The sequence below is a fragment of the Sceloporus undulatus genome, unplaced genomic scaffold (assembly GCF_019175285.1).
Source record: "Sceloporus undulatus isolate JIND9_A2432 ecotype Alabama unplaced genomic scaffold, SceUnd_v1.1 scaffold_22, whole genome shotgun sequence".
Classification (NCBI taxonomy): domain Eukaryota; kingdom Metazoa; phylum Chordata; class Lepidosauria; order Squamata; family Phrynosomatidae; genus Sceloporus; species Sceloporus undulatus.
This window is the reverse complement of record NW_024802944.1, coordinates 1,056,446-1,082,461: the sequence shown is the minus strand read 5'-3', so window position 1 is coordinate 1,082,461 and position 26,016 is coordinate 1,056,446. Positions and strand designations below refer to the sequence as shown.

The 26,016-nt window shown below is 39.2% G+C and overlaps 1 protein-coding gene across 2 annotated transcripts in view; it reads left to right on the top strand.

Moving 5' to 3' along the window:
- Window positions 1-26,016, top strand: part of LOC121917512 (protein phosphatase 1 regulatory inhibitor subunit 16B-like) — a 162,042-nt gene that overhangs the window by 32,931 nt on the left and 103,095 nt on the right. Inside the window, exon 1 of one of the 2 annotated variants that reach the window (XM_042443544.1) lies at window positions 16,897-16,999. The exons of the other annotated variant lie outside the window; for it this stretch is intronic. The gene's annotated coding sequence lies outside the window, so the exon portion shown is untranslated. Of the gene's footprint in view, window positions 1-16,896; window positions 17,000-26,016 lie in introns of those variants that run through there. 2 annotated transcript variants of the gene reach the window in all.

The window sequence follows — 26,016 nt, the reverse complement described above, 5'->3', positions numbered from 1 at the left end:
ATTATTATTATTATTATTATTATTATTATTATTATTATTATTATTATTATTATTATTATTTACTGGTGGCACTATTTGTACATTGAGAGAATTTGCAGCTACCACCTGCAGTTTATGTAAGTTTGGTGAAAAGTACTTCATTTGATGTTAATACAATTAGAATAGGGGTGGAATAAAGAAGCAGAATAATAATACTAATAACATTTTTATGTACCAGTAAGCCAATGGAAAATTTCTCTAGCTTCTGTACCCAGTTTCTTAATTTTTTCTTTGATTCAGCAAAAATGGACATTTTGAATTTAGTAAAGACTGTTACACATTTTTGAAGAATTTGGCTGGTTTAGCTAAATGGTAGTGGGTGGTATAATGTGGATAGTGGTGTTTCCTTGAGACATATCATGTGAGGATGTCCAATTGTGGCGCCTTTTTGACTGGAAGTTTTGTTTGTAGCATACTAATTTTATCTGAGAAAATGCTTTGATATTTATAAATGCTTATGTGTATTTAAATAACACTCTTTGATGTTCACTGATAGTATGGTTGGAATCTGAGTATAGTACTTTTATTGTAATAAAGAGACATATGCTTCAAGGATGGAAAGACTTGCATTTATAATTCACCATAATTACCTGAAGATTGTACTAGTTTGCAGAGCTTTGAATGCACATCCTGTAAATAATAAATGGTTTAAGATACATTTTGAGATAAAATGTAATAATATTAATAATATATTATTATTATAAAATTATATACAGTAGTACAGGCATATTTCACTTAACAAAACCTCTAGCTGGGGAATGGAATTACCCACTTCTAGGGGATGAGGTTATCTCCAATGAAAAGTTCTAGGTTCTGTTTTTTAAGAACTGATCAATAATTTTCTCCAGTCTGCAAAAACAGTTCAAGAGAAGGTGGTAAACAAGCAGGCAAAATAAGACATTTGGAACATGAACGACAGACATTGATATAGATGTAAGTCCAGCTTTGAATACTTGAGGGAATGAATGCCTTATCACAGGATGGATGTTGCAAAGCTCAATCCTATATGCTCTTAGAGGGGAGCTGAACAAAAGCAGGGCCCAGGCAATAAGGAGGATTACTACTTCACCAGAGTCCTTCTGCATTTTGTAAAGTAGAACTGTAGCAGCTGCCACAGCTTCAGGGTTCCTTTTCCTAGGGTTTAAGTGTCATTCCAACAGCATAGCTCAGTTACACAGGCTGTGGATGGGAGCACAGATTAAAGAAGCTGCTTCATTTACCAGGCTCTTTCTGCTCATAATGCTGTCTTAGAAGAAGAATGTGTCAAGAAAAGGTGGCACATTCATAGCTTTTCATGCATTCTTATTCTTCAGTATAAAAAGGGGAATAGGGGGAAAGAAGGGAGGGGATTAAAAAATAATATCTACCCACACCTGAAAGACTGATTTTTAGGTTAACATGAGCTTTCATAGATATCACTCCACTTCCTCAGATACATTGACGGAATGATATTAAAGCCTCGGGTTTATTTAGCATCATTATATACAGTTGTGGGAGTGGGATAGACTATAATAGGATCTCAGAGAGTGAAAATCATGACTATTGCCCTGACTCTTCAAAGGGTTTTTTGGGGTGATACAGTTCTTTATATAATATTGATGCATGAAAGCAATAATTCTGCTTATCAAAAGTAACTTCCCCTGAGATAAAACCTCTGAGGAGATTGCTTTTTAATATATGTGCCATTGTGGGGACTCATGTATTAATGCATGTAGTGTGCCATCAAAAGATTATCTTTATATGTACCTCTGCTAATGGAGTGGAATTTGTAAATATAACTCAATTCAGCTGTACTTAAGTGTTAGCTTTCATTTTTATATGTAAGGGCTCTAGGTTTCTGAACCAGAATATCCATGTTTCACTTTCGCCCTTAAATCTACACTGCTGCTCTAGTATGCTTTTAATTGTTCCTTTTTTATGACATCATGATATCGAAGACATAACAGAGGGTCCTTGGTACGAGCCATTTTACATTTTGGAAAACAAGTTCTTAGACTGTGGTCAATGATTGACAAGTTAGCTTTCAGGCAGCACCATGAAATTAAGAACCAGAACAGATAGGCAAGTTAAGCCGGCCAGAAGTCGGCTTGAAGCCGCCTGGCCATTTACACAGGGGAGGCTTCATGACACTCCAGTGCACAGCATTTACATGCTGCATGCCGCTGGAGCATTCTGAAGCCGGCTTCCAGCCACAGCGTGGGTGCAAAGCCAGCTTTTTACTGTCCGAAAAAGGAGCGGCTCTTTGCTGCTCCTTTTTGGGGAGGCTTCAAGGTGGATTGGGGCCATGGCGTGTGATTGCTGAGGCTCCAGTCCATCGTCAGAAAGGGCGGCTTCAAAACTGCCGCCCCCCACTGGTCTATTTCAGCCATTGCTTTCAGGATGAAACAGTTCTGTTTTTAAAATGTCCAGGTAAGGAGGGAAACCTATATGAGGAAAGGGTAAATTGCTTAATAGTAGGGGCTGGAAGGAGAGAGAACACACTAAGATGTCCAGACCCACTTCACATAAATAGGCTGTTAAAGGCCCGGGACAGACCGCCGAGAAATGGCTGCCTGCCAGTGCCCGTTTTTGCCCCCAAACGGCACGCCATCACTGCAGAGCAAAAAGAACCCGGTATTTCCGGGTTCTTGCTGCAGCGTTGCAGTGATGCCATGCAGTGCTTACGTCACAATGGCAGCACCCATGTACATGGGACGCCACCATTGTAACACCACCAGTACGTACTAAGTTTAGGGATCGTGCAGTTGCTATGCGGTCCCTAACGCTAGTATCAGCCTTGGTACACTGCTTATTGGCAGTATGTACCGGGCCAAAATATATAGGTATATCACAGTGAATGAAGCAGAAGTGTTCCTGGGCATTACTGCTTTAAGAGAAAATTTGGTTCTAGAGACAGAAATAACATGGGGAAAAATAGGCATAGGTTCTTGCACCACAAAAAATAAGAGCAGTTCAACATTTTCCAGCAAATGTTTTATTTAAAGCTAACAATATACACACATGAAATGAAACACCCAGGTAAGGAATAAATAACAAAAATACTTTGAGCCTTCTAGAGACTATTTGAAGGTTTCTTCTAAAATGGACCTAGGGATGATGTTTTTTCTTTTGCCAGCCTCCACTTTTCTTGGTAGCCAAACTTCTGCTTGCATTGAAGTCCTTCGATACCATTTTCATGGACAACAGAGTAACAACTGAGATTAAATGTAGTCCTGTGACCCTAGCATCGTCACTTTTCTTCTCCTGAATGTTTTTTTAAACATCTTTGTTTGATGAAGTCAGTGAAGCTTTGAAAGTTTGCAAGATATATGTTATGCTTTGGACTTAGCAGAATAAATGTATTGCTTCTTTATAAATGTCTAGATGTATGGCTTTATTGTAGGGGAGACAGGCTTACTTCTTTTCCTCTGTTTTACTGTTCATACATGCTCCATAAGGGAATCTGAAGGAAAGTGCTGTTTACATTGCCTGTTGTAGGCAGGCACACACAGCTATTGTAGAATCAAGTACAGTAAACTCCTGTTAGCTGCAGACACACTGCTGCAACCCAGCACCAAAAGGCTGTATTTCTTCAGCCCTCCTCCCAATGCAGATGCTGCTAAAGCAAACGTCCAGTGCGCTACAGGACAAGAGGGCTGGCTGGGCATAAAACAGCACTGTAAAAATAGCATCTCTTTCAGAGCTTTGTTAACTGACGTATGCATGTATATCTAAAGTAATTACAAAAACACTATATAATATTTCCAAGATTCCAAGACCTATAATGTCCATTGTATCTCTGGACTGGTTTGTGGGCTTCCCAGAACAATCTGAATAGCCACTGTAGAAGGCTGGAGTCTGAACTCATAAAAATGACATGCTGTGTAGTATGGTTAGAGATTTATTTATTTATTTATTTATTTATTTGCAAGGGAGGCAGGACCATATTGAAATTTGAGATTAGTCTTGAGTGCCTCCTTTCAGTGATGGGATGGGCCAACATGAAGTGTGAGACACAGTTCTAAGTACATTTGGTATTTTCCCCATCAAACATGCAATGCACATTATCCATATCTATTCAGAATTAAGCTGTTTTCAGGCATGCAAAACAAGGCTCCATTCCATCCAACAGCTTCCTGGGCTTTAAATATCCTTTTATCTCCCATCACTGATGCAGAATAAGAGTAGAAGAAGCCTGGGACCAAGTGAGGAATCACTGTAGACCTCTTATAGCCTACTGGATCCCATCTGTGATATACCAGCATTGTGACATCCACCTTAAGGAAGGGAATAATAGCATGCAAATTTGCAGACATTATCCACCTTCTGATTGTGGGCTAACTTCTGTATTTCTGGATTTGTGTTTAGGATCAAACCAAAGACTCAGTAGGTTTCTGTGCAGATGTTCACTGCACTGATGCTTCTGAGAATGAACACTTGGTAGAGACAACTGGAATCATGCAAAAGATTCAGAGAAGAATTAGAGCTTTAATTGGGTTAAAGTGTCACCAGGGATAAAAAGAAAAGAAAGGTATAAATGCCAAATGATTTATCTGCAGAAGAATTTGAAGGGTTTTAGGGAGAGAAGAGAAATGGTTACAAATATCTCTAAATAGAGTGCATTAAAATTTAAAAGCATATTTTCCTTTTTGACATTTTTCCTCTGATACCAGGGAAAAATGGAGCCAAGCAGGGAGACTGTTTCCAGACTACCAGATACAAGCAGGAAAATCAAAGTGATAATTTTTGGTTATGTAATATTTTATTATTTGGAAGAAAGTTAAGCTAACTATGTTGGGGCAAAAGCCTGAATTTTAGATGAATTGTTCTTGGAGGTCACCCATCACTTACACAAATTCCATTCCTTCCATTGTTTCACAGATGAAAATCAGTAGACATGTGGCCAAGCAACATCAGAGTGTGGTAAAAAAGAGGTGCAGCAGAGCAAATGTGGCCTAGTGGTTTGAATGTTGGACTGTGACTCTGGAGACAAGGGTTTAATTTCCAGCTTGACCATGAAACCCACCAGGTGACCTTGGGCAAGTCATATACTCTCAGGCTCAGGAGAAAGCAATGAAGAAATGGGCCAAGAAGAACCCATGATAGGATTGCCTTAGGGTCATCATAAGTCAGAAACAACTTGAAGGCACACAACAACAATAACAACAATAATGCAACAAAAGGGCAAAAGTTATTAGCAAAGAAGAATATACCAAACTAGTACAGTATTTTAAATTGAGAAGCCCTGGATTTTATGTACTCCATTTAAGAAAGCCTATAAAAGGAAACCTTTAATGTGTCTACTGGGAAGGGCAAGACTATATCCAGTTTTTTTTTTGAGGGGGGGTTTGTGTTGTTTTTTTCAGGCTCTTGCCTTTGGTAGTCTCTAGCTCTTGAGGCCTGGTGTCTCCTTTGCTGGCCACCTTGGCTCCTCAGCTGCATTCAGATTATGGCTGGACTCCTGGGTCATGGCAGCTTCTTTTCCATAGACCAAAGAGCTCTGTTATCGAGGCAACATTAATAGTGCTGTGGCAGAAGATGCTTCAGATCATTTACCAGCTCTTACACTGACCCACCCTATTTGTGCTTCAAAAGCCTGAATTCCTGATGATTAAAATAGTCAGCTTTCTGGAAAGACACTTATCTTGGGGAGACTAGAATGGTGTTTCTCCCCTTGATTCAGGGGGGCTTGAAAGAGCTTGCTTTAGTCTTCAGATCATTCTTCTATGTTCCATCTCAAGGCACATCTCATAAATCAGCACTTGGCTTTGGGTCAACTGGCTTAGCTCTCTTGTTCTGCAATATGCAATATGCTGCTTTCTTCTTAATTATAAATCTTTGCTGCCAAAGAACACTGGGATCTATGGAATTGAAGGACACATCATTAATGTAAGAAATTTCCTATTAGTAATGACTCTTATCATTCTTGCTTCCAGTTAACTGGCAGTGCCTCTACTCTCTTCAGTGCTGAGTAATGCTCATTTCCCAAACCATCTTCAAGAGTGTCATACAATCTACAGTGCCTCTGGGGACTATATGACTAAAAACATTACATGGTGATAGCACATTGGTATAATTTTATAGCAGTTCTGTTTCTTTCTTTTTTTCACAATTTTTTAACAATTAAAACACTACATACATCATTATTTCAATTTCGTTAATCCTTTACATATAATTATATTGTCTAATCATTCAACTTCATTACCTACTAATATTGACTTCCTAGAGAATTCCAAGTTCCCCCATTCAGTGAGTATATCTATATTACTCTTATCAATCTACAGCTTTTCTATAAACTCCATCCATAGAGTCATTTCCTTAAAGGGAAAATACTAGATATGCCAGTCCGTGTCTCTTACAAACTGACTCTTATGCCACACCAGTAACTAATTTATCATTTCTGACATCTTTTCTCTTCTCTATTCTTTTATTAAAGCCAAATGCAACTCTCCCCTTTTCTCTTTTTGTATGTATTTCACCCAAGGGTCCCATTCTTTATAAAAATTATCTAACATATCCTTTTTCATCAATGTTGTTAATTTATCCATCTTGAAAAAGTCCATCTACCGTGGGGGTGTCCTCAGATTTCCAATATCTTGCAAATAATGTTCTTGTGGCCACAATAATGTAAAATGCTATTTTTTTTCTTTTCCAGTTTCTAAATTAACCGAATCTGTAATATTCAGAAGATACATTTTTGGGTCGGCTCTTTCTTTAATATTAAGCATTTCTTTTGATCTCGTTATGAATTTTCTTCCAATACGTTCTTGCTTTTGGTCAGTTCCACCCGTTATGTAGGTAGGTACCAACCTCTTTTTTACATTTCCAGCAAATGTTTTTATTTTTCTTGAACATTTTTGATAATTTGTAGGGTGTTAAATACCATCTAAACAGTGATTTGTATACATTCCCTCTGACTTCTGCACTTGGAGTATATTTTATCCTAATTTGCCATAATTTCTCAAAATGCTCCAACTGTATTGTTTCTTTCAAATCCACTGCCCATTTAATCATATATTCTTTTATTGTTTCATCTTCTAATTCAAAATTTCAAATAAAACTGTATAATTTTGAAATTTGTTTTTTCGGGTTTTTAATAATATTTTCTAATTGTAATTCTACCGATCCTATACCATTAGTTTTATTATCCATTAGGAACCTTTCCCTAAACTGTCTGTATGCAAACCAATTGCATGTATATTCCTCATTTCGCAGATATTCTTGTAATTTCATTATTCTCACTCCCTCTTGTAATTTTGTTAAATCGTCATATGTCACCCAGGAATTTTCTTTTATTTCCTCTCTATTGAACATATAGCTTCATTGGTAGAGGCCCATGTAGGTATTTTTGGCACCATCTCTTTTTATATTTATTCTAAATCCTTAATAATGATTTCCTGATTATGTGGTTATTAAAATTCCCATCCAACTTTATTTTTCCATAAAACAAATTTCCATGCAGTCCAAATTTTAGATCTACTTTCTCCAACTTTAACACTCTCTTTTTGTCCAGTCTGATCCAATCCATTAACCAATCCAAAACTCCTGCATAATAGTACCATTTTAAATTTGGCAGTGCTAATCCTTCTTTTTCAATTGAATTTTGTAAAATCTTTATTTCACCCTGGGTTTTTTGTTATCCCATATGGAGTTGGCCAAATCTTTTTCCCATTTCAAAAAGGGAGAGTCATTAAATATGATTGGGAGATTTTGAAATAAGTACATCATTTTAGGTAACACCACCATCTTTACGGTTGCAATTTTACCCATCTAAGATATATTTAGTTTTTTCCATCTCTCCAACTCTTTTTTAACCAAACACCAGATTTTTTTCTAAAGAGATTGGTGTTTTTTGTAGATATTGTAACCCACAAATATTTGATTGTTTTCTCCAATTTAAACCCAGTTTTCTGTTCTAATATTTTCTTTTCCTCTTTGGTAAAATTCATAGCCAAAATTTTTGATTTTTCTATATTTGTCCAGTATCCAGCAACTTTACCAATTTTTTAAATACTTTTAATAATTGTTCACTACTTTCCATTGGATTTGATATTGTCAAGAACAGATCATCCTCATATGCTCTTAATTTGTATTTCTCTCCCTTCAATTTAAACCCTTCAATTAACTGATTCTTTTTAATATTTATCAGAAGAGGTTTCAGTACCAATATAAATAACAGAGGGGACAAGGGACATCCTTGTCTCACCCCTTTATATATCCTGCATGGCTTTATTTTTTCATCATTTATCAATATCTTTGTTTCCTGTTTGTCATATATTGTTTCAATCCCTCTCAGGAAATTATCCCCAACATTTATACTTTTTAGTACCCCAAACATGAACTTCCAATTGAGGCTTTCTCCGCATCAATGAAAAACATTGCCAATTTCTTATCAATTTTCTTTTCATGGATTTCAATCAAATTTATTAAGTTTCTAATATTATCTTTTATCATTCTGTTGGGGAGAAAGCCATGTTGGTCTGAATGGATCCAATTACGCAATACTTTTTTAAATCTTGCAGCCAATATTGACACAAATAATTTACAATCCAAATTTAATAGTGATATACGTCTATAATTCTTTGGACATGTTGAATCTTTTCTTTATTGAGTCCATGTTTGGGGCATTTTTCTGATCATGACCTCATTCATTGTTTGCAGTAGTGGTCCCTTCAGATGTTCTCCACAAATTTTATAAAATTAATTTATAAACCCGTCTGGCCCTGGAGATTTCCCGGTTTTACTATTATGAATAGCTTGTGAAAGTTCTTGAAGTGTAATTGGTTTATTCAGATTTTTTCTTTGTTCCTCCATGAACTCCCTCATATTCAGTGCATCCAAATATTTCCTGGAGGACCCCAGCGAAGGCAACGGTCCTCTGGGAGGCCTGCTGCCACCGCAGGAGCCCTCCTGGAGGGCCCCAGCGAAGGCAACGGTCCTCTGGAAGGCCTGCTGCCGCTGCAGGAGCTCTCCTGGAGGGCCCCAGCGAAGGCAACGGGCCTCTGGGAGGCCTGCTGCCACCGCCAGAGCCCTCCTGGAGGGCCCCAGTGAAGGCAATGGACCTCTGGGAGACCTGATGCCGCCACCGGAGCCCTCCTGAAGGGCCCCAGAAAGGCAACGGGCCTCTGGGAGGCCAGCTGCCGCTGCCGGAGCCCTCCTGGAGGGCCCTAGCGAAGGCAACGGGCCTCCCAGAGACCCGCTGCCGCCGCTGGAGCCCTCCAGGAGAACCCCAGCGAAGGCAACGGGCCTCTGGAAGGCATGCTGCCACCGCCGGAGCCCTCCAGGAGAACCCCAGCGAAGGCAACGGACCTCTGGGAGGCAAGCTGCCACCGCCAGAGCCCTCCAGGAGGGCCTCAGCGATGGCAACGGGCCTCCCAGAGGCCCGCTGCCGCCATCAGAGCCCTGTTTGAGGGCTCCGGCGGCCGCAGCAGGCCTCGGCGAAGTCTCGCGCAACCTTTTTTGTGGTCGCATACGCTGCCATTTTTTCAAAATGGCAGTGAAGTCTCACGCGACCTTGCTGCCATTTAGAAAAAAATGGCGGCGCCCGGGAACTGGAATCGGCGGCGGCAGCAGCAGGGGCAGGCGGGGGGTGGCCAAAAGGCCTCCGCGGGCCGCATCCGGCCCACGGGCCGGAGGTTGCCGACCCCTGTTCTAGAGTCATAGTCCAATGCTCAAACCAAGTACAGTGGAACCTCGCCATACGTGGGGGATCCATTCCGGATCCCGCCGCGTATGGCGATTTTCGCCTATGCTCGAGCCCCATTGTAAACAATGGGGCTCGTGCATGGCAGCGCGGAGGTGTGTGGGGCGCAACGGGCACGCGTGCGCCCATTCAACTGAATGGGACGTGCCGTGCCTTCCGCCCCGCGTGCACCCAGCGGCTTTAGCGCATACGCTCAAAACCGCATATAAAAAGTCCGCGTATGCGGAGGCCCCACTGTACAAGGTTGCTTTGGATTGATTTTGAATTGGTGAATTGCCTAAATAATGTGAAATAAGGCGTAATGAATGAACAAATAACATGAATTGCATAAATAACGTGAAATAAGGGGTAATGAATGCACTACTTTGGCTTTGCGATGGGCGTTGTGTTCTTCTGTGGTGTGATAACCATCCACATACTTGTGTTCATTTCCATATAGGCCCTACTTTCTTTTCTTTCAAAATTGAGAGACATTCCTCCCATGTGTTAACGTCCTATGTGATGAAGAAGGATAGCCAAAGCACAATGTTCACTGTGGTCATGGGGTAAAAGAGAGTGTTAGTTCCTAACCTGATTTGCACCTGCTTTCTCTAATCCATATATGAATCAAGAAAGTAGCAGAATTGACCCTGAACACATTCTTGTAAGTTTCACTTCCAAGGTAAAGGGAAAGTTAGGAATGTGATTGAGTGACAAGACATTGTTTAAACGAACAAAGAGAACTGTTGCACTGTTTGGCTGGGTTGCCTTTTAAAGGAAATGTAACTTTGCTGAATTTATTGTCCCCGCCAACATTAAATGTCATGTTCTTTAATTATGCATTTAATGTTCTTTAAATTTTTAAATAGATAATGTTTTTAGAGAGTATAGAGGATATGCCTGTATACTAATATCTTGCAAGAATCTTGCAAGAATTGCAAGAGATTATTTGAAGTAACAACCCTGTGTGAACATTTAATGCAGATATTCCTGAAATAGTGTACATTTCTGATAGAGCAGAAGTAGGGCATCAGTGGAACAGTTCTATTGCTACTAACTCCTCAGGTGAAATAGCAGCTGGTGCATTTATATCTGAAACTTCTGTGAGCTACCTTCTCTCAAAAAGGCAATGTTGGGAGGAATGGTAGTTTCACACAGCCAGTGTTTTGAGAACCAATGGAATCCTGAAATCCATGTGCAAGAAGAAAAGCCAGCTGAATGTACTTTGCCCTCCTCCTTGCCTTCACAGCACAGGGAAGGTGATGGAGGAAATCTCAGCTAGTGCTTATCATCTCTCCAGCCACAGAGGTTCCCAGCTGCCTCTTCTACAGTCTCCCTTTCTTGAAGGTGAGGCTTTATGGAACAGAAAGGGCATTAGTAAACCTGTCCAGGTCATATTATGGATATGGATGGATCAGGGCAAATTTGCGAGATGGGAGTTCCCCTCCTCTGTGATGCAGGGAAGTGGCAGCTGTGCCAGTCCAGGAGTATATATTTATTCTGTATGAAAAATGGATTCCATAAATCATGACTGCCAGCTGTCTGGCAGCTTGTGGGTTTCCTTACAAATGCAGGCAGATTACTTCCTTCTAGTTTTTCAACTGATTTATGCTTTCAGCATATATTAGAATTATACTGTGACCCTGCCTTCAATCTAAAAGTTAGAAGGGATATCCAAAACCTTTTTTAAAAAATGACAGCCACAAGGAAGCACAAAACAGGTGTTAATAGCCTTTGGACACTTGCCTTTGGTATTTGGCATGAGCTGTTGAGAGCATGCCAATTACTTAGCCAGGGATTACAGTGACTATGATTTCCATTGCCTAAGGCAGGAAAATCTAGTTCCAAAACACCTGCTTGTAAGTACTGCATGTCATTTTATGAAAGATTCTGGCAGTGATGGGGAATGGCGGAGTGCCAGTGAGCCTTACACTGGGGCTCAGCAATCCAGTTGGGTAACCTTGAAAGACATTAGAGATATTTTAATGAAGGTAAGGGGAAGGCAGAAGAAGCAATGTGATCCACTCAGCATCCTCAGTTCTGTACCCCATGCAATTAATTATTCCTTAGGATCCTCTGCACAGCTGACTTCTTTGTATTTTCTGTTTATTATTCATTTTACTTATTTATTTTTTTTCCATTTACAACACATCCTCCAATATGTTCATGTTGGACACTCCTCTCTGCCATTTTTATCCTCACAAAAACATTTTGAGATACCTCAGTCTGAGAAAAGTAACCCTGTCAGTTTTATAGCTGAGGCTTGTACCTGAAATCTTTGAAATTCAGGTCCATTTAAGCAATTACATATACATAGGATTTAGAAGTACAAAAATGGGACCCATTTGCATAATGGTATGTTTGAAAATGACACTCTTGGTTGTCTCCTTAATCCAGAGTGGGAACTGTGTAAGTCACTAGATGTTTCTGAACTGCACCTTCTAACATTCCTCACCATAGGTGCTATTGGCAGTTGCAGTCTGAGAACATCTGGAGGGCCACACAATTCCTACCCCTGCTATAGACACATCACCAAGGAGAATCCATAAACGCATCAGCTGTGTTCATCCATATCTGTTTAAGCAAGCATGGGGGCACACCTAGACACATTTACAGCCCTATACCCAAGATTTTCCAAGAGATTTTTTTCCCCATCACTGAGGGAAACACTTTATCTGCAAGTCAATAAATAGGTGTCTCTGCTGGGAGTAGGTGTTCTGTAAAATGCATGGATCTTAATTGTCTATTCAAAATCAAGCCACCCTAACATATTTTGCATTTTAACAAGAGCTCATAACAATATACTTAATATAGCAATATACTAACAGTGGGGAAATTCACCCATACGCTCCTGTCCAGTTATCTGAGGACTACCATAAAGCACAGAGGAAACAAGAAATTTGAGAGGAGTAGCAGATGTTGTTCTCATCCATACTAATAATAAAACAAGTCCAAATACCACCTGTAACAAGAGCTCCAGCTTCTACTAGTAGTGTTCTGCTTCAGGGCTCTCCCGCCAATCCTGTAAAAAGAATCTTATTTTTTAGCTTACAGGACAGGTCTCAATGGGAAGAGAAAAACAGAAACGCTTCCATATCCCTGCTCTGCTCTGGGCTTCTTCTGATATGTTTTAGAAAAAATTGGAATTGACAGCTAGCCCTGGACTTGAATATCTTATTGCTGTACAGCGGGCTTATAACACATGGAGACTGTTGTTGTTGCTACCGCTGTGTGCCTTCAAGTCATTTCTGACTTACAGCAACCCTATTGTGGTTTTTTGGCAAGATTCAGAGGAGGTTTGCTAGTGTCTTCCCCTGAGACTGAGAACATGTGACTTGCCCAAGGTCACCCAGTGGGTTTCATGGCAAAGTAGGGAATTGAACCCTGAGTCGTACTCCAATACTCAATCACTATGCCATGCTGGGAGATTAGAAAAGGGAAAATCAGATTCTTTCTCTCACCACTCCTTCCAGACACTTTCCTATAGAGCAAGGGGAAGAGAGTGTTTTTCTTAACCATGTGGCAAGCACCCACCCCAGCCGTTAATCCTCCCCTCCAGGAGATTTATTCTAAGATGACAGGGGCTTGAGCAGGCCTGTTTTCTCTCTGCTTTCCTTTTCCTTCCCTTTCCCCACTCCACTATTGGATTCTGTGGAATTCACGGGGATTTTTAAAAAAAAAATCTGATAATGCCAATACAGGCAGTTTTTTTTTCTATATTGGATGTGTCTGTCTCCAGCTTTGCAACACAATCCTGTGTTTAAAAAAGGTAGGGAAGAAGCTGCTGTGGATTTTCAGCCAAACCGTAAACATCTGAATTCAATTTTAGAGATGTTTAGGATGGTGCGGGAAGGGGGCAGGTACAGGAAAAAGAATGGAACTAAAATAGGAGGATGATTCAGCTTAAGGCTGTTATTGCTAGTTACTGAGCCTTAGGAGAGATGTCTAAATCTTTTAGATTGAAGAAAAACTAGGAAACAGCCCAACAATGATGATAGGGGGAAGGGATATAGCCCAGTGGCATACCTTATTTGGCTTGCTGTTCTTCACTGTGAAATCAATAGACCTCTCAACCCAAGTTTGCTATTAGGTTAAAAATAAACAAATAATAAAACATATAGCTTCATCTCACCAGAATGCCTTAGTCCAGAGTTACCAGGCAGATAGATCAGCTGGCCATCCTTCTGTTGCCTTACTGTGGGTCACCATAAGTTGAAGGCATATAACACACACACATACACACACAGAGTTAAGGATCCTAGTAATGTTGCCACTTCCATTTTTAAAAACTTTTGTAGCTAACCTCCAAAATTCAAAGGCCACTTGTATATACTGAGCATGCTCAGTCATCATGGTATTCCCTTTTAAGTGGGGCTATCTTACCTGGGTTTTTGAAAAACAGATAAGGTCATTTGAAACGTGGTGCTAGAGAAGAGTTCTATGGATACCAGGGACTGCTAAAAAGAGAAATGAACACGTCAACAAATCAAGGCTGAACTCTCACTAGAAGCGAGGATGAATAAACTGACACTGTCATATTTTGGACATATCACAAGGTATGTTTGGAAAAATGGAAGGCAGTGGGGAAAAAAGGAAACCATAATACAGGTAGCTAGATTCAATCAAAGAAGCCACAGCTCTGAATCTGCAAGACGTAGTTGATAACCAGGGCTGTTGGAGGTCTCTCGTTCTTTTAAAATTGCTTTTAAATTGTAAGCTACTTTGAGTCCCAATTTTCGGGGAAAAGTGGGATATAAGTAAATATAATAATGATGATAACTCATAAGGTCACCATCAATCAGAGATACCTTGATGGCACATAATAACAATAAATGTTACAAATTCAGAGAAAAGTAGTCTGATACATTCCTCTTGTTTCTCAGTGGCTCCATGTTTCAAAACATTTAAAAAAACCATTTATATGATACCCTTTTCCCTCATGAAATCCAAAGGCAGTATGCATTATTGATTTCCATAGTCTGCCTTCCAGCTGTCAGTTAGGCCCAAACCTGGCTTTAGCAGATTTGTTGCTTCTAGTGCCTTTAAAATAAGACTTTGGAAAAGTTACTCTTTTGACTACCAGATTGCCCGTCGAGTATGGTGTTGCTGTCCAGGGGATTGTCATTGCTCTTGTGTGACTTCAAGTCATTTGTGATTTATGGTGACCTTAAGATGACCCTATTATGGGGTTTTCTGGAGCTGAGAATGTGTGACTTGTCCAAGGTCATCTAGTGGATTTCCATCGCCAAACAGAGAATTGAACCCTGATTTCCAGATGTATTAAGAATGACTTTCTGAAGCTGTTGTTTAGAGCACACTGCCTAGGAGTGAACCATGTGTGGTCCTATGTGGAAAATATCCCATTTTGTTACTGCCAAGCCTTGAATATATTCATGAGTGGAAATAATTGCATCCATCCAGTACTAAGCAGACGTTCACTTGAATCCTAACCCCAGCTGCAACAGGCCTGATGAATGAATGGGTATTACAACAAGTGTTAATGGAGCACTGAATTAATTCAGTGGGTCTACTCTAGGTGGGATTATCAAGAGAATTCAGACCATTGTTAACTATATACCCTAGGATTCTGTAACAAGATAGCATGCCATACTTGATGTCTTGTGGTTCTTTGGGGGAACCATACTTAGTAAAGTAGTATAAAACCAATTTAAGTTTACGGTGTGAACTGTTGCCAGACAGCTGCCACTGTTCTTGCCCTTTCTTTCAAGGTACCGACTACCTTCCCTCTCCCATCAACATTCTCTTTCTTTATCTCCCCCCCCCCCTCTATTTTTCTTTCTATTGTCTTATGTCTATCTTGATAATAGGATGGCAAATGTAAATAAATTTCACCTAGCCAGACATGTATGTGGCTAAATAATTAGTTAAGGGCCCATTGAAAATGTGCACTTTAACTAGGTTTTTTAAAATTGGAGGTGCTCTGTCTAGAAAGGGTAATCCTAAACAGTTTAACTCAGAAGTAAATCCAACAATGTCTAGGAAGATGCTCTTCTGCCTGTGTGTACAGGGTAGCAATCTTGCAGAGTAATCCTAGATGCATCTATTCTGAAGTAAATCCCATTGAGTCCAGTGGGAATCAGTCATGGGTAAAGAAGTGTAGGATTGCAGCAGTGAGTATAAGATTGTAGATGTGCTTTCTTCAAGGAAGTAGATTGCTTAGTGAGGGTTGCAAGTCAGGTAGAATGACCTTTGTACTTTGTCACTGGTCTGTGACAAAATGCAGTAGTTTTTTGCTGATGGCAAAATGCAGTATCATGCCACCAGGCACTCCTGTGGGTGGAGAAGAAATTGGTGACATGTGTCTTTGGCCAGTTATTACATATTTAAATTAAAGCCAGCCTGTTTTTGTTGTTATAATACTACAAAACTTCTGATATCGTTCGTTATAAAGTAGCAAGCTGGATGAGTAGTCTTACTGAGCAACAAGACCTTGGAAATTCATCAGCCCCTGAAAGATACAAAAACAGTGTGTTCTTGAGTCATATTGGCTTTTACCCATCACTGCCCAAAATGGATCAGTTTTGCTATATTAAAGTGTATGTGCAGATATTTCCATCTCTGTTTTGTTTTGTTCTGGTCCTGAGCTTATGTATGTGAAGAATGGGGAGCCTGACCTGATTCTTGCAAAAAGTTCACTTTGACATCTGACAAACCTAATAGAAAGTTATAGCATTGTAAAAAAATATGTGTATGTATAGGAAATCACCTTAATACAGCTGACTTTTCTTAGGGCCAAATGAGACATTCTTGGTGATATGTAGCATTCAATTACATATCAAGCTGGGGGGAAGATACACTGAGAACAACAACAAAAAAGTCAAGTGGCATATTTGTACTTTAGAGAACTGAGGATAATAATAAGGTTCACTTACATGTTAGTGGGAACCCTGTGTTGAAGTCTTGTTAACTGGGGAAAGTTGTAAACACCTGAGTGCTCCTTTCTAAGAAAACAAACATTTTCTTTAGCAGTTTCTGGTTTTGGAATGGATTTTTTGTTCCAAACCTGTAGTCTGAGCTGACATAAAATGGCTTCCCCTAACATTTAGCTCCATCTCTCTCTCTCTCTTTTTGGCTGCTCTGATGGATAATGTTCTGCTTTCTGCACTTCTGGTTGTGGTTCACGGGTTGCAGGATGTTCTCAGCACATCTCAAGAAACGGAAGTGCTGAGCTCATGGAAATGGATCTGGGCTTGTAGAGAAAAGCAACTCTCCCCTTTGAGAGAATAAGAATGCAGATGCAGTCCTTTGTGAATGACAGTGGCCTCTGCCGCTTCACAGGTAAGAGGTTGTGGCTGTGCTATAATTAGACTGACCAGTTTGTGCAAAAAGCGGAACCGACAAGCATAATTCAAAAAAAGAAAGAAAGAAAGATCCTGTGAAGGAAACTGGGTCATTTTGAAAATGGGCAGCTTGTACGGCTGAGCTGAAATCTGTATGGGGTTTCCGAACTGTGTCATGTACTAATTAATAAGTTACACCAAAGTCAGAAAGAAACTGGCCGGTTGCCCTTCTTACTGAATCTGCATGCAGATTATGTGCTTTATACACTACCGTCAGGCCCTCCCTCTTCACTTTTCTTAGTGGCAACTCCTCCTGCATTTTCTTCTAAGAAGCCATAAGCCTACCTCTAGATAGTGCTGGTGGTCTTGCCCTTGTGTTTAACAAAGAGATAGCTAGTTGCTGCTTCTGTAACCTGAAGAATAATTGCTGGTTTGGGTGAAAGTATGGGTGAGTGTCCTACAGGCTTGATGGAGTGCTCTGCATCTGTTCTTGCTTTCTTCCCCCCTCTCCATGTACAACTTCCTTTGGTGGTGATCTATATCAGTAGAGAAGTGTGCAAGCTGCCCAGTTTGCAAACACACACACATCTTCCACAGGTATGAGACTGTTGATGATAGAGCCAGTCAAGGACTTGACATAGGAGCAAGTCAGAGCTTCCCAAACTGCCTCTGAATTGATGACAAATTCAAAGCATATTATAGGTGGCTGTTGTGATCCAAGTTGCATCAGCCCTACACCCACAAGAAGCGAGACTGTTTTGTTAAGTTTTCAGGCTGTGAAATCATCTAGGCACCTCCAGTTAAGCAGAGAACTTTGGTTAGTAATATGTTACTGGAATACTTCCTATATATTCAATTGGCAATCCTTTTCCATAGCCTTCTCCAGGTGGTGGTCTCCTGGTGTGTTGGAGTACAGTGACCATCCCATTTCCCTTTCCAGCATAGTTATTAGGCATGCTGGCTAGTCTAACATGCCTGGAAGACAGATAGTTTAAGAAGACTGCTTTACAACTACTGTGTAAGGCAGGTCACGTCTATTATCACCATACTGCTGATGGGGTATGGAGTATCTGGCAGGAGAATCTGGCATCTCTTGTTGATATTCCCCACATTTAAAAAAAAATGTATCAAATTGCCATATTACTTTCCCACAATGCCCCAGAGTTAAATGGGCTTCATATGGATGGGATTTTTTGATTTAAACGTAGTTTGATTACACAACTGCTGTATTCAAAATAATTTCCAGAGCACTGAATATATGTTTATATTATTGTCATTGGGACTGGGGGAGGTTACAATTTAAAGTAGTAGCAATACAACTAAAAATATTTTGTGAACTATTCACAGTATCAAAATGTTGCAAATATACACTTTAAAAGCTAAAAAGCAAATAAAAAGATAAAACACACTTACACCATGATTATTAACTCATTTACCAGTTTCATGCTTTAAACATCATTTCAGCACATGGTGTGGAAGGGTGCAATTAAAATCATTATTCACTCCTAAATGCCATATGTTTATCTGAAGGTCAGAATAAAACAAGTAGACATAGAAATGTTCAGCCTCTCACCATGTGACTGGGAAGCCTTAAAAACTGCTTTTTCTTTCCATTGTTCCACTAAAGCAGAGTGACACAGCTCTATGAAAACTGCACAGATGTACAGTACTACGCTCCCATGCATGACAAAAACATTTGAAAGGGTCTTCTTCTTTAACCCTAAAAGTCATGTTCCGTTTTACAGGCCTAGGAGTGATCTAATAGCTTGAATACATACAGGGTGACCAGATGTCACAACCGCAAAGGAGGACAAGGCAGCGCAAAATGTAGGACATTCTAAAAATGTAGGACATTACAAAATAAAAACTAAAAATAATACATAAATATAAATTTATGCTTCTTAGCCACACTCAAAATGCAGGGCATTTGGGAATTCTCCTGGACAGAAGGCTGAAATGTAGGGCATGTCCTGGAAAAGGAAGATGTTTGATCACCCTGAATACAGTATATAGTTGGTTCTTTCAGTAGGATGCATATAGACAAGATCTCTAGGAGTTTCATTCAAAACCTGCTTACAAGTATTTTCAACACTTTCAATGGAGGCAACCTGCCTGTAAGGGAACCTTCTGCAGTCTAGTACCCTTCTGTTTTTATCAGCTGGTCAGCTATACTCAGGTCACAAGGCTACACTTTAGGTCTTCCTGCTGGTTTCTTCTTTCCAGTCTGTCTCCAGAGCCCAATACTGTATATATATATGACTCTGAAAAGAAAATTTATGATTTTAAACTTTGTGGCATATGACATTTGGTCCCTTCTGGAACAGTCCCAGATCTTTTCATTGGCTATGGTTATAATTTAGGATTTTTTTAAAAAAACAACAACCAGTTTATTATTTATTTATTTATTTACTCTTATTAGATTGTATGCCATTGGCACAGATGAGTATTTATGTTGTTTTAATTTTTTTACAGTGCAATTAAATTGATGGTGCTGCATAAATAAATAGATGATGATTATGATGATGATGACGATGATAAATTTTAATCCAAGTTTTTAAAAACAATCCCATTTTCTCTTAAATTTTTTATGTTCCATCCCTTGAGTTAGAATCAGGACTGGGTTTTTGGGGTACAAGAATGGGGTTGGCACCTTTATGTTATAATTTTGACTACAGTAAAGGAAGCTTGACATTCATGTATTTTCTTCCTACTACTTTTCCAGATGCACTTTTCAGAACTGCCTGTACTCAATAAAGTCAAAAGCCCGTGGGGCTACCCACATGTTGATAACCAACAGCTTAATTATTACTTCACATGGAAAATTTGCAGGAGTTGAGCCTTTGTATGACCCTAGTTGTAGTAATAGGGGACAAATTGGCATCAGTAGTAGTAAAAAGATAATAAAGAGGAATGTGAACTATAAAGAAGACTTGCTTATCGTATGGGCTTTCCAGATATACCACATATACTTGACTATAAGTCCATCAAAGGCAGGTTTGGGGACCAAAATTATGGATGCTGATATGACCTGTGGATAAGTTGAGGCTAAAACTTAGGGGCACATAACAAAAGTTCTAAAAGATGAAACAAAGGAAAACGGTGCCAAAAAAACCTTACAAAATTCCAGCAGGTATAACTGTTTGTGCTCACACTAAAGGCTGGATGAATGAGAGAATGGTGTGTGGTGGTGGGGAATCAGTGCTTCTGGGACAGATTATGTTCTTGTCCAGGGGATGGTTCCTTTTTAAATAAAGTACAGTACTTACATTGATGCATGGATAAGTCGACATGTGTTTTAGATCTATTTTTTCACCTAAATTTATAGACTTACTCAAGACTTGTAGACTTAGACTTGAGTATATACAATATGTTGTTGGTTGTTTTCGTCACTCTTACTGTGAATCAGGGACAGGCCATCAAATGCTTTAAATATTGTTCTCTTACTGATAGGTTATCAGTGTTATCAGCAGTGTTGATTTTACAAATAATGAAAACTAATTCATATGAGAAGTCGAAGGCTTTCATGGTCGGCATCCATAGTTTTTTGTGGGTTTTTCGGGCTATGTGGCCATGTTCTAGCAGAGTTTCTTCCTTCATACGAAATGGAAATCTGGGATAAATGTAATTAAAACTATTAATTTTCTAAGGATGGGAATCTTGAGGCCTACATATTGCATACAGGTGTCTTGGTTGGTTGGTTGATTCATTGATTTGCAAAAAAAGAAACACCAATGACAGTTTCCATGTCTTGGAAGCCTCTGGAAGTGATTATTTTGGCCTTATCACACCATGGCACTATGGCAGCATAATGACACAGCAACACTGCCAGCTATCATGATACTGCATGTTGTTGGTGTCCTGGCATTATCCCAACATAGCACCTTTACAAATGTACAATGCTCCTTTAGTCTCTTGAGTCCTGTTAGTCTCTTGTGGCATAAAAAGGAGGAAGGGAGGGGAGGAAAGAGAAATTTGGCAGAACGTTTAAGACTGTTTATAAGCCCGCTGCTTTACATGCAGTACTTCATACTGAGTACTAAGAAGGCCTTTGGTATAAATCATGTACTGTATATATAGTTGTGGGAGTGGTATAGAATGTAATAGGATCCAGAAAGATGCAAACTAGCACCCTTGCCATAAATTTTCAAAGGACTAGGTAAGGTGATACAGGTTTTTAAGATCTTTTCTGTAAGAAAGTAATAAAACTGCTTATGAGAAGTCAGTTTTTCTTGGTTCAAAACTCTCTGAGAAGATTTTGTTTATTTGTTGTATGTGCAGTAGTGAGGACTCTTTTATTAGTACAGATAAATGTTCCATTGTCTTTGCTCATATCTCTGCCAATGGATTGGAATTTGTGAATATAATTCAATTCAGCAGTTTCTCTTTCTGTTCTTTTTCTATAATTTCCTTGTTCAAGGACTGCAACCTGTAAGTCCCATACTGTATGTCCAGGAAAATTGAAATGTTCTGCAATTGGTTTTTGGGTACTGCCATTTCTAATGTCATATTTCTGTTCATTAATTGTCTTGTGTATGTGACTTGTGACTGTCCTGGATACCCAATGTAGAACATAACGGATCAATTTTGGCATAGGATGGCATATAGCACATTGGAGGAAGAGCAAGTAAATGGACCTCTGATGTCGTGAGTGATGTTAATGGCCCCTGTAATGTTACTTCCAGAGTACATATTATTATTATTATTATTATTATTATTATTATTATTATTACCCTGATCTTCAGCCAAAAGGCTATCAGAGCAGCTTACATTATTTTAAATTAGACATTTCTCTGCCCTCAGGCTTACAATCTAAAAAGACAAGACACAAAAGGAGAAGGGAATGGAAATATGAGGATAGAGTTGGCATGTGGGTTTGTGTCAGGGTATTGTCCTTGTATTGTAATGTGGATGGTAATACATGGACAAGACATTCAGATTAGTAGTAGTAGTAATAGGAGTATGTCCCACCTATCTCCCAATATATGGACTCACAGTGGCATTTGTTATCCTGATGGGATTACTCACTTCATGTTTAGATTTTGGCAGGCATCAAACATGACATTTCATGCAGACAATTTCTGAAAGTAAATACATTTGTGTTTCTTCTATCCAGAACCTAGAAAGTTGTTTTAGTTACTGTTTCAGTTCAGTTACTGAATTGCAACAGTAATTAGTTACTTTCAAAATATTTAAATGTAATTGTTCAAATAATTTTAACTAATTGTTTAATAATTTTGATATTAAATTATTTAAATAAAAATATTCAAAGGCCCTGCAGAAGTAATGGCTGATATAACTGCATCATTTTTTTTCCTATGATTATTCAATTCATGCTAATTTTAAACATCATTTGTTTTATTAGTTATTCTTACAATATTGGTTTTGTAATTGTATTGTTTTTGTTGTAAACCTGTCTTTTCCTTTTGGGCAGGAGTGGTAAGATAAACATTATTTTATAAACAGGAGGACAGAGAGGTGGATGAGGAAGAGGTGGAAGATGTGTAAAATAATAGTATAGCTATATAATAGTGATCATTGCTGGCTTACATAATTAGATAATATGCACTCAGTGGCAACACATGCACACACATGTCTGATCATCAGGGCGAAAAACTTTGTCAGGACTGGCCAAAATGAAGCATGAACAAGTTTGAGAATTCTCCAATATATACATATATTGTTATTAAACATAGCAAGGGGGTGAGGGAGAGGAAGACAATTATGCATGATGTGGCAAGTGATAAGGTTCCAAGGAAGGAGCTGAGTAGAAGATGAGACAGGAAGGAGACAGCGTGACCAGGTAAGCAAGGACAGAGACATGTTGATGGGATAGGGAAGAGGAAGGATGGTAGGGTGGGATAAGGCCACAGTAGCATAGTGGAGGGGACAAGCGGTCATAATGGAGGCCTTTCATGGGTGGGGGAGCACCAGAATTCATTGTTCCTGGTGCATTAGTTCAGGGTTACTGAGATAATGTAGGAAAAGTGCTTTGTGTGCTAAAAAATACATTTCAGTGCCATGTAATTATCAGTAATTATGCCACATAATAACAGTGGTGACAGAATTAAATAATATATATTCTGAGTGCCATTCATCTGAAAACCGGCTTCTGTTTTAAAAAACGGAGCTGAGGACCAATTTACTCCCAGAATGTACAGAAATCTTCCCATGTTTGACAAAAGGCATTTTCTTTTTCAAAAGTCAATTAAAATTATAATCCTATACTTCTCCACAAAAGTAAGCACCACTGAGCTCAGTGGATTCAAGCAAGTTGTTATATAGGATGGACTGTATTCTGAAAGACAATGTGATTCTGATGTAGGCTCTTGATGTGCCGAAATTAATAGAAAAGCTCTCTCAGAGAAAGATTCTGGGCTTCTTGTCCATGTCAGAGCCAAGGCTGTGCATATTTGCAATGCAGCAATCAAGACGTCTCTCTACAAAAATAAACTATAAGGCCCTGAAAATGGCAGTAAAGTTGTCAATGACTTCTCTTAATGGTTAAACACATTGCAAGAAAGTAAAATGCTAGTGGCTCACAGAAAAAAAAAGATCAGATAGAGATTGCATATTTTGCTTCACATCTCGACTTCTGCAAGGGCTAGATTTGCTTTTTTAAAAATATTAAAGTTGAGAGCCATGCAAATAAATGGTATAGATTGGCATTTGATGGCATGTCTGGACTCAGGGTAAAACTCACGCAACCATAATTATGGACATACTGTTACATAGAAAAATAAGCATTTAAGTGTATGTTGTCTGGTTAGCATTCCAGTATCATATAGCTATCATGAAGGTGCCTGGGGCTAGGTTGGCTGTTACTGCCAGAAGATCCTTTTCCACAGCTGCCCCAGCCCTTTGGAATACGCTGCCCATGGAGCTCCGCTCATCTACCACCCTGGCCCAATTTAGGAAGGGTCTCAAAACCTTCCTATTTAATCAGGCATTCCCCGACTAAATATCCTGTGGGCCTCCCTCCTCTCTCGTGGCCGTGAGGTTGGGCTAGGGTTTTTTTTATTGTTTTTTATTGTTTTTAAGGATTGTTGTTTATATGTGTTTTTAATCTGTATGCTGTTTGCACTTCGGTGCATTTTGTAAGCCGCCCTGATCGTTTGGAAGGGCGGGGTATAAATAAAAATTTTATTATTATTATTATTTATTTATTTCCCCTCCACCCTGAAGGCTTACACAGAAAATATACTCCAATACTGTGAAAAAGCAAAATGACGAGCTCTGCCTGATTTACATACAAATTATTTGGTGTTAGGTATTCACAAATGGGGTTCTTCTGTTCAGCCTTTCCTCTATGGTTCCCCCCACTTCTCTCATACCAAGAGTAGGAATTAAAGTCTTTTGAGATCTCTGGCTTTCTAGCAGTGCATATTTTCCAAACATATCTAACCTCCCAGAGGGTCTCCTAGCACTGTGATTCTCTTTATGACTCATTTTAACATGGATGTTTTCTTCTCTGTGTTAAATTGTTGGGTGAACCAGAGAAATGCTCTCCCTTTTACGTGGTCTTTTAAAAGAACCAAACATTTTTCAGAGAGTCATTTCAAGAATTGCAGGTTGTTGCTTTTCACTTCCATGAAGGAGGGTTCAGAATAATAGGTGTGGTCTGTGTACAAAACCAGCACAAGCTGGCTACAACAGAAGACAAATAGTGTATTTTATTCTTAACCCTCTTACTAGCACTAGCTTCTTTCTATAGCTAGGATCACAGTATCGTATTCCATCTCTTTGTGCTGCACAATGGAAGGAGGTAATATGCTTTCTATTACTTCTTGATCTCTATTTTTATTTTGCAAAAATGGTTGGGGGGACAGGGAGGGAGAAAGTGCTAGTCACAGCTTCTGTAGTCCCACACCATCCTTGCTTCGGTTTTTTCTTCTGAAAACTCTAAATATTTAAGACTGTGTTGCCTCTGGGGAAAGAGGCACATGAAAATTACTGTTTCAGTTAAGCATTTTACACAGTAAAAACACATCTATACAAATGGGTGAAAAAGTACTGCACCAATATCAATCTACAACAGTGGCTCAGCTACACACACACCTTTCTATATGTTCTGTTTCTCATGGAAAATGCCCCAAATCAAATTCTCCTTCAATGTGCATCCATCACTCTTACCATAACACTTTCTTACCCTGGCAGGGTTGACCCTCATGTTTCCAGCTGATTAGTAACTGACTTGGAAACAAGTCACTGAATGAATGCTCCACATGACTGCATCAGTAAAAGTCTATACTGTACTAGGTAACTGGAAATGTAACAGTTCAGGCAGGTTGTGGTCTGGTTGGGAAACCCCACCAATTTGGGGTGAGACACTCCACAGACCATGTGCCACCCCTCTTTTATAGGTAGAACCTATAGCAGGTAGAAGGGTAAGGAGGAAATTAAACATATCTATAAAGGTAGGGAGAGCAACATCACAGGAGGTTGTGCATGCTACTTCAGAAGGGACTTTTGAGTTTTGCTAGTTGTGTCATATGAATAAAACAGTCCTTTGGAGGATGGTTGCTATTTCCCAATCCTCTTAAGTCCAGAATACCTAACTGTCCTGTTATGAGAATTATGCAGATTAATTTAGAGCAGAAAAAACTGAAGACTCTTGTTGCACTTTCAAGCCTAATATGTTTTATTTTGCCATATACTCTGAAGGACTGCAACCTATAGTCTCCCAGATGAGCTCTGCTCCACCACATCTTTAGCTCTTTTTATAAAGAACCTGAAGACGTATTTCTTTTCCCAAGCCTTCCCACCGTGAAAAATCATTTTTTCCCTTACCCCTTTTCATTGATGACCCTGGAATGTATATATTGACTTCCCCTTCTATCTGGCCCTTTTGTTGTTAGTAATACTGTGTTGTTTTTAATGCTGTTTTTAATTGATTTTATTGGAATGTTTTTATATATAATTGTTCACCGCTTTGATCAAAATTTTGGAAAAGCAGGTTACAAATAAACTATATTATTATTATTATTATTATTATTATTATTATTATTATTATTATTA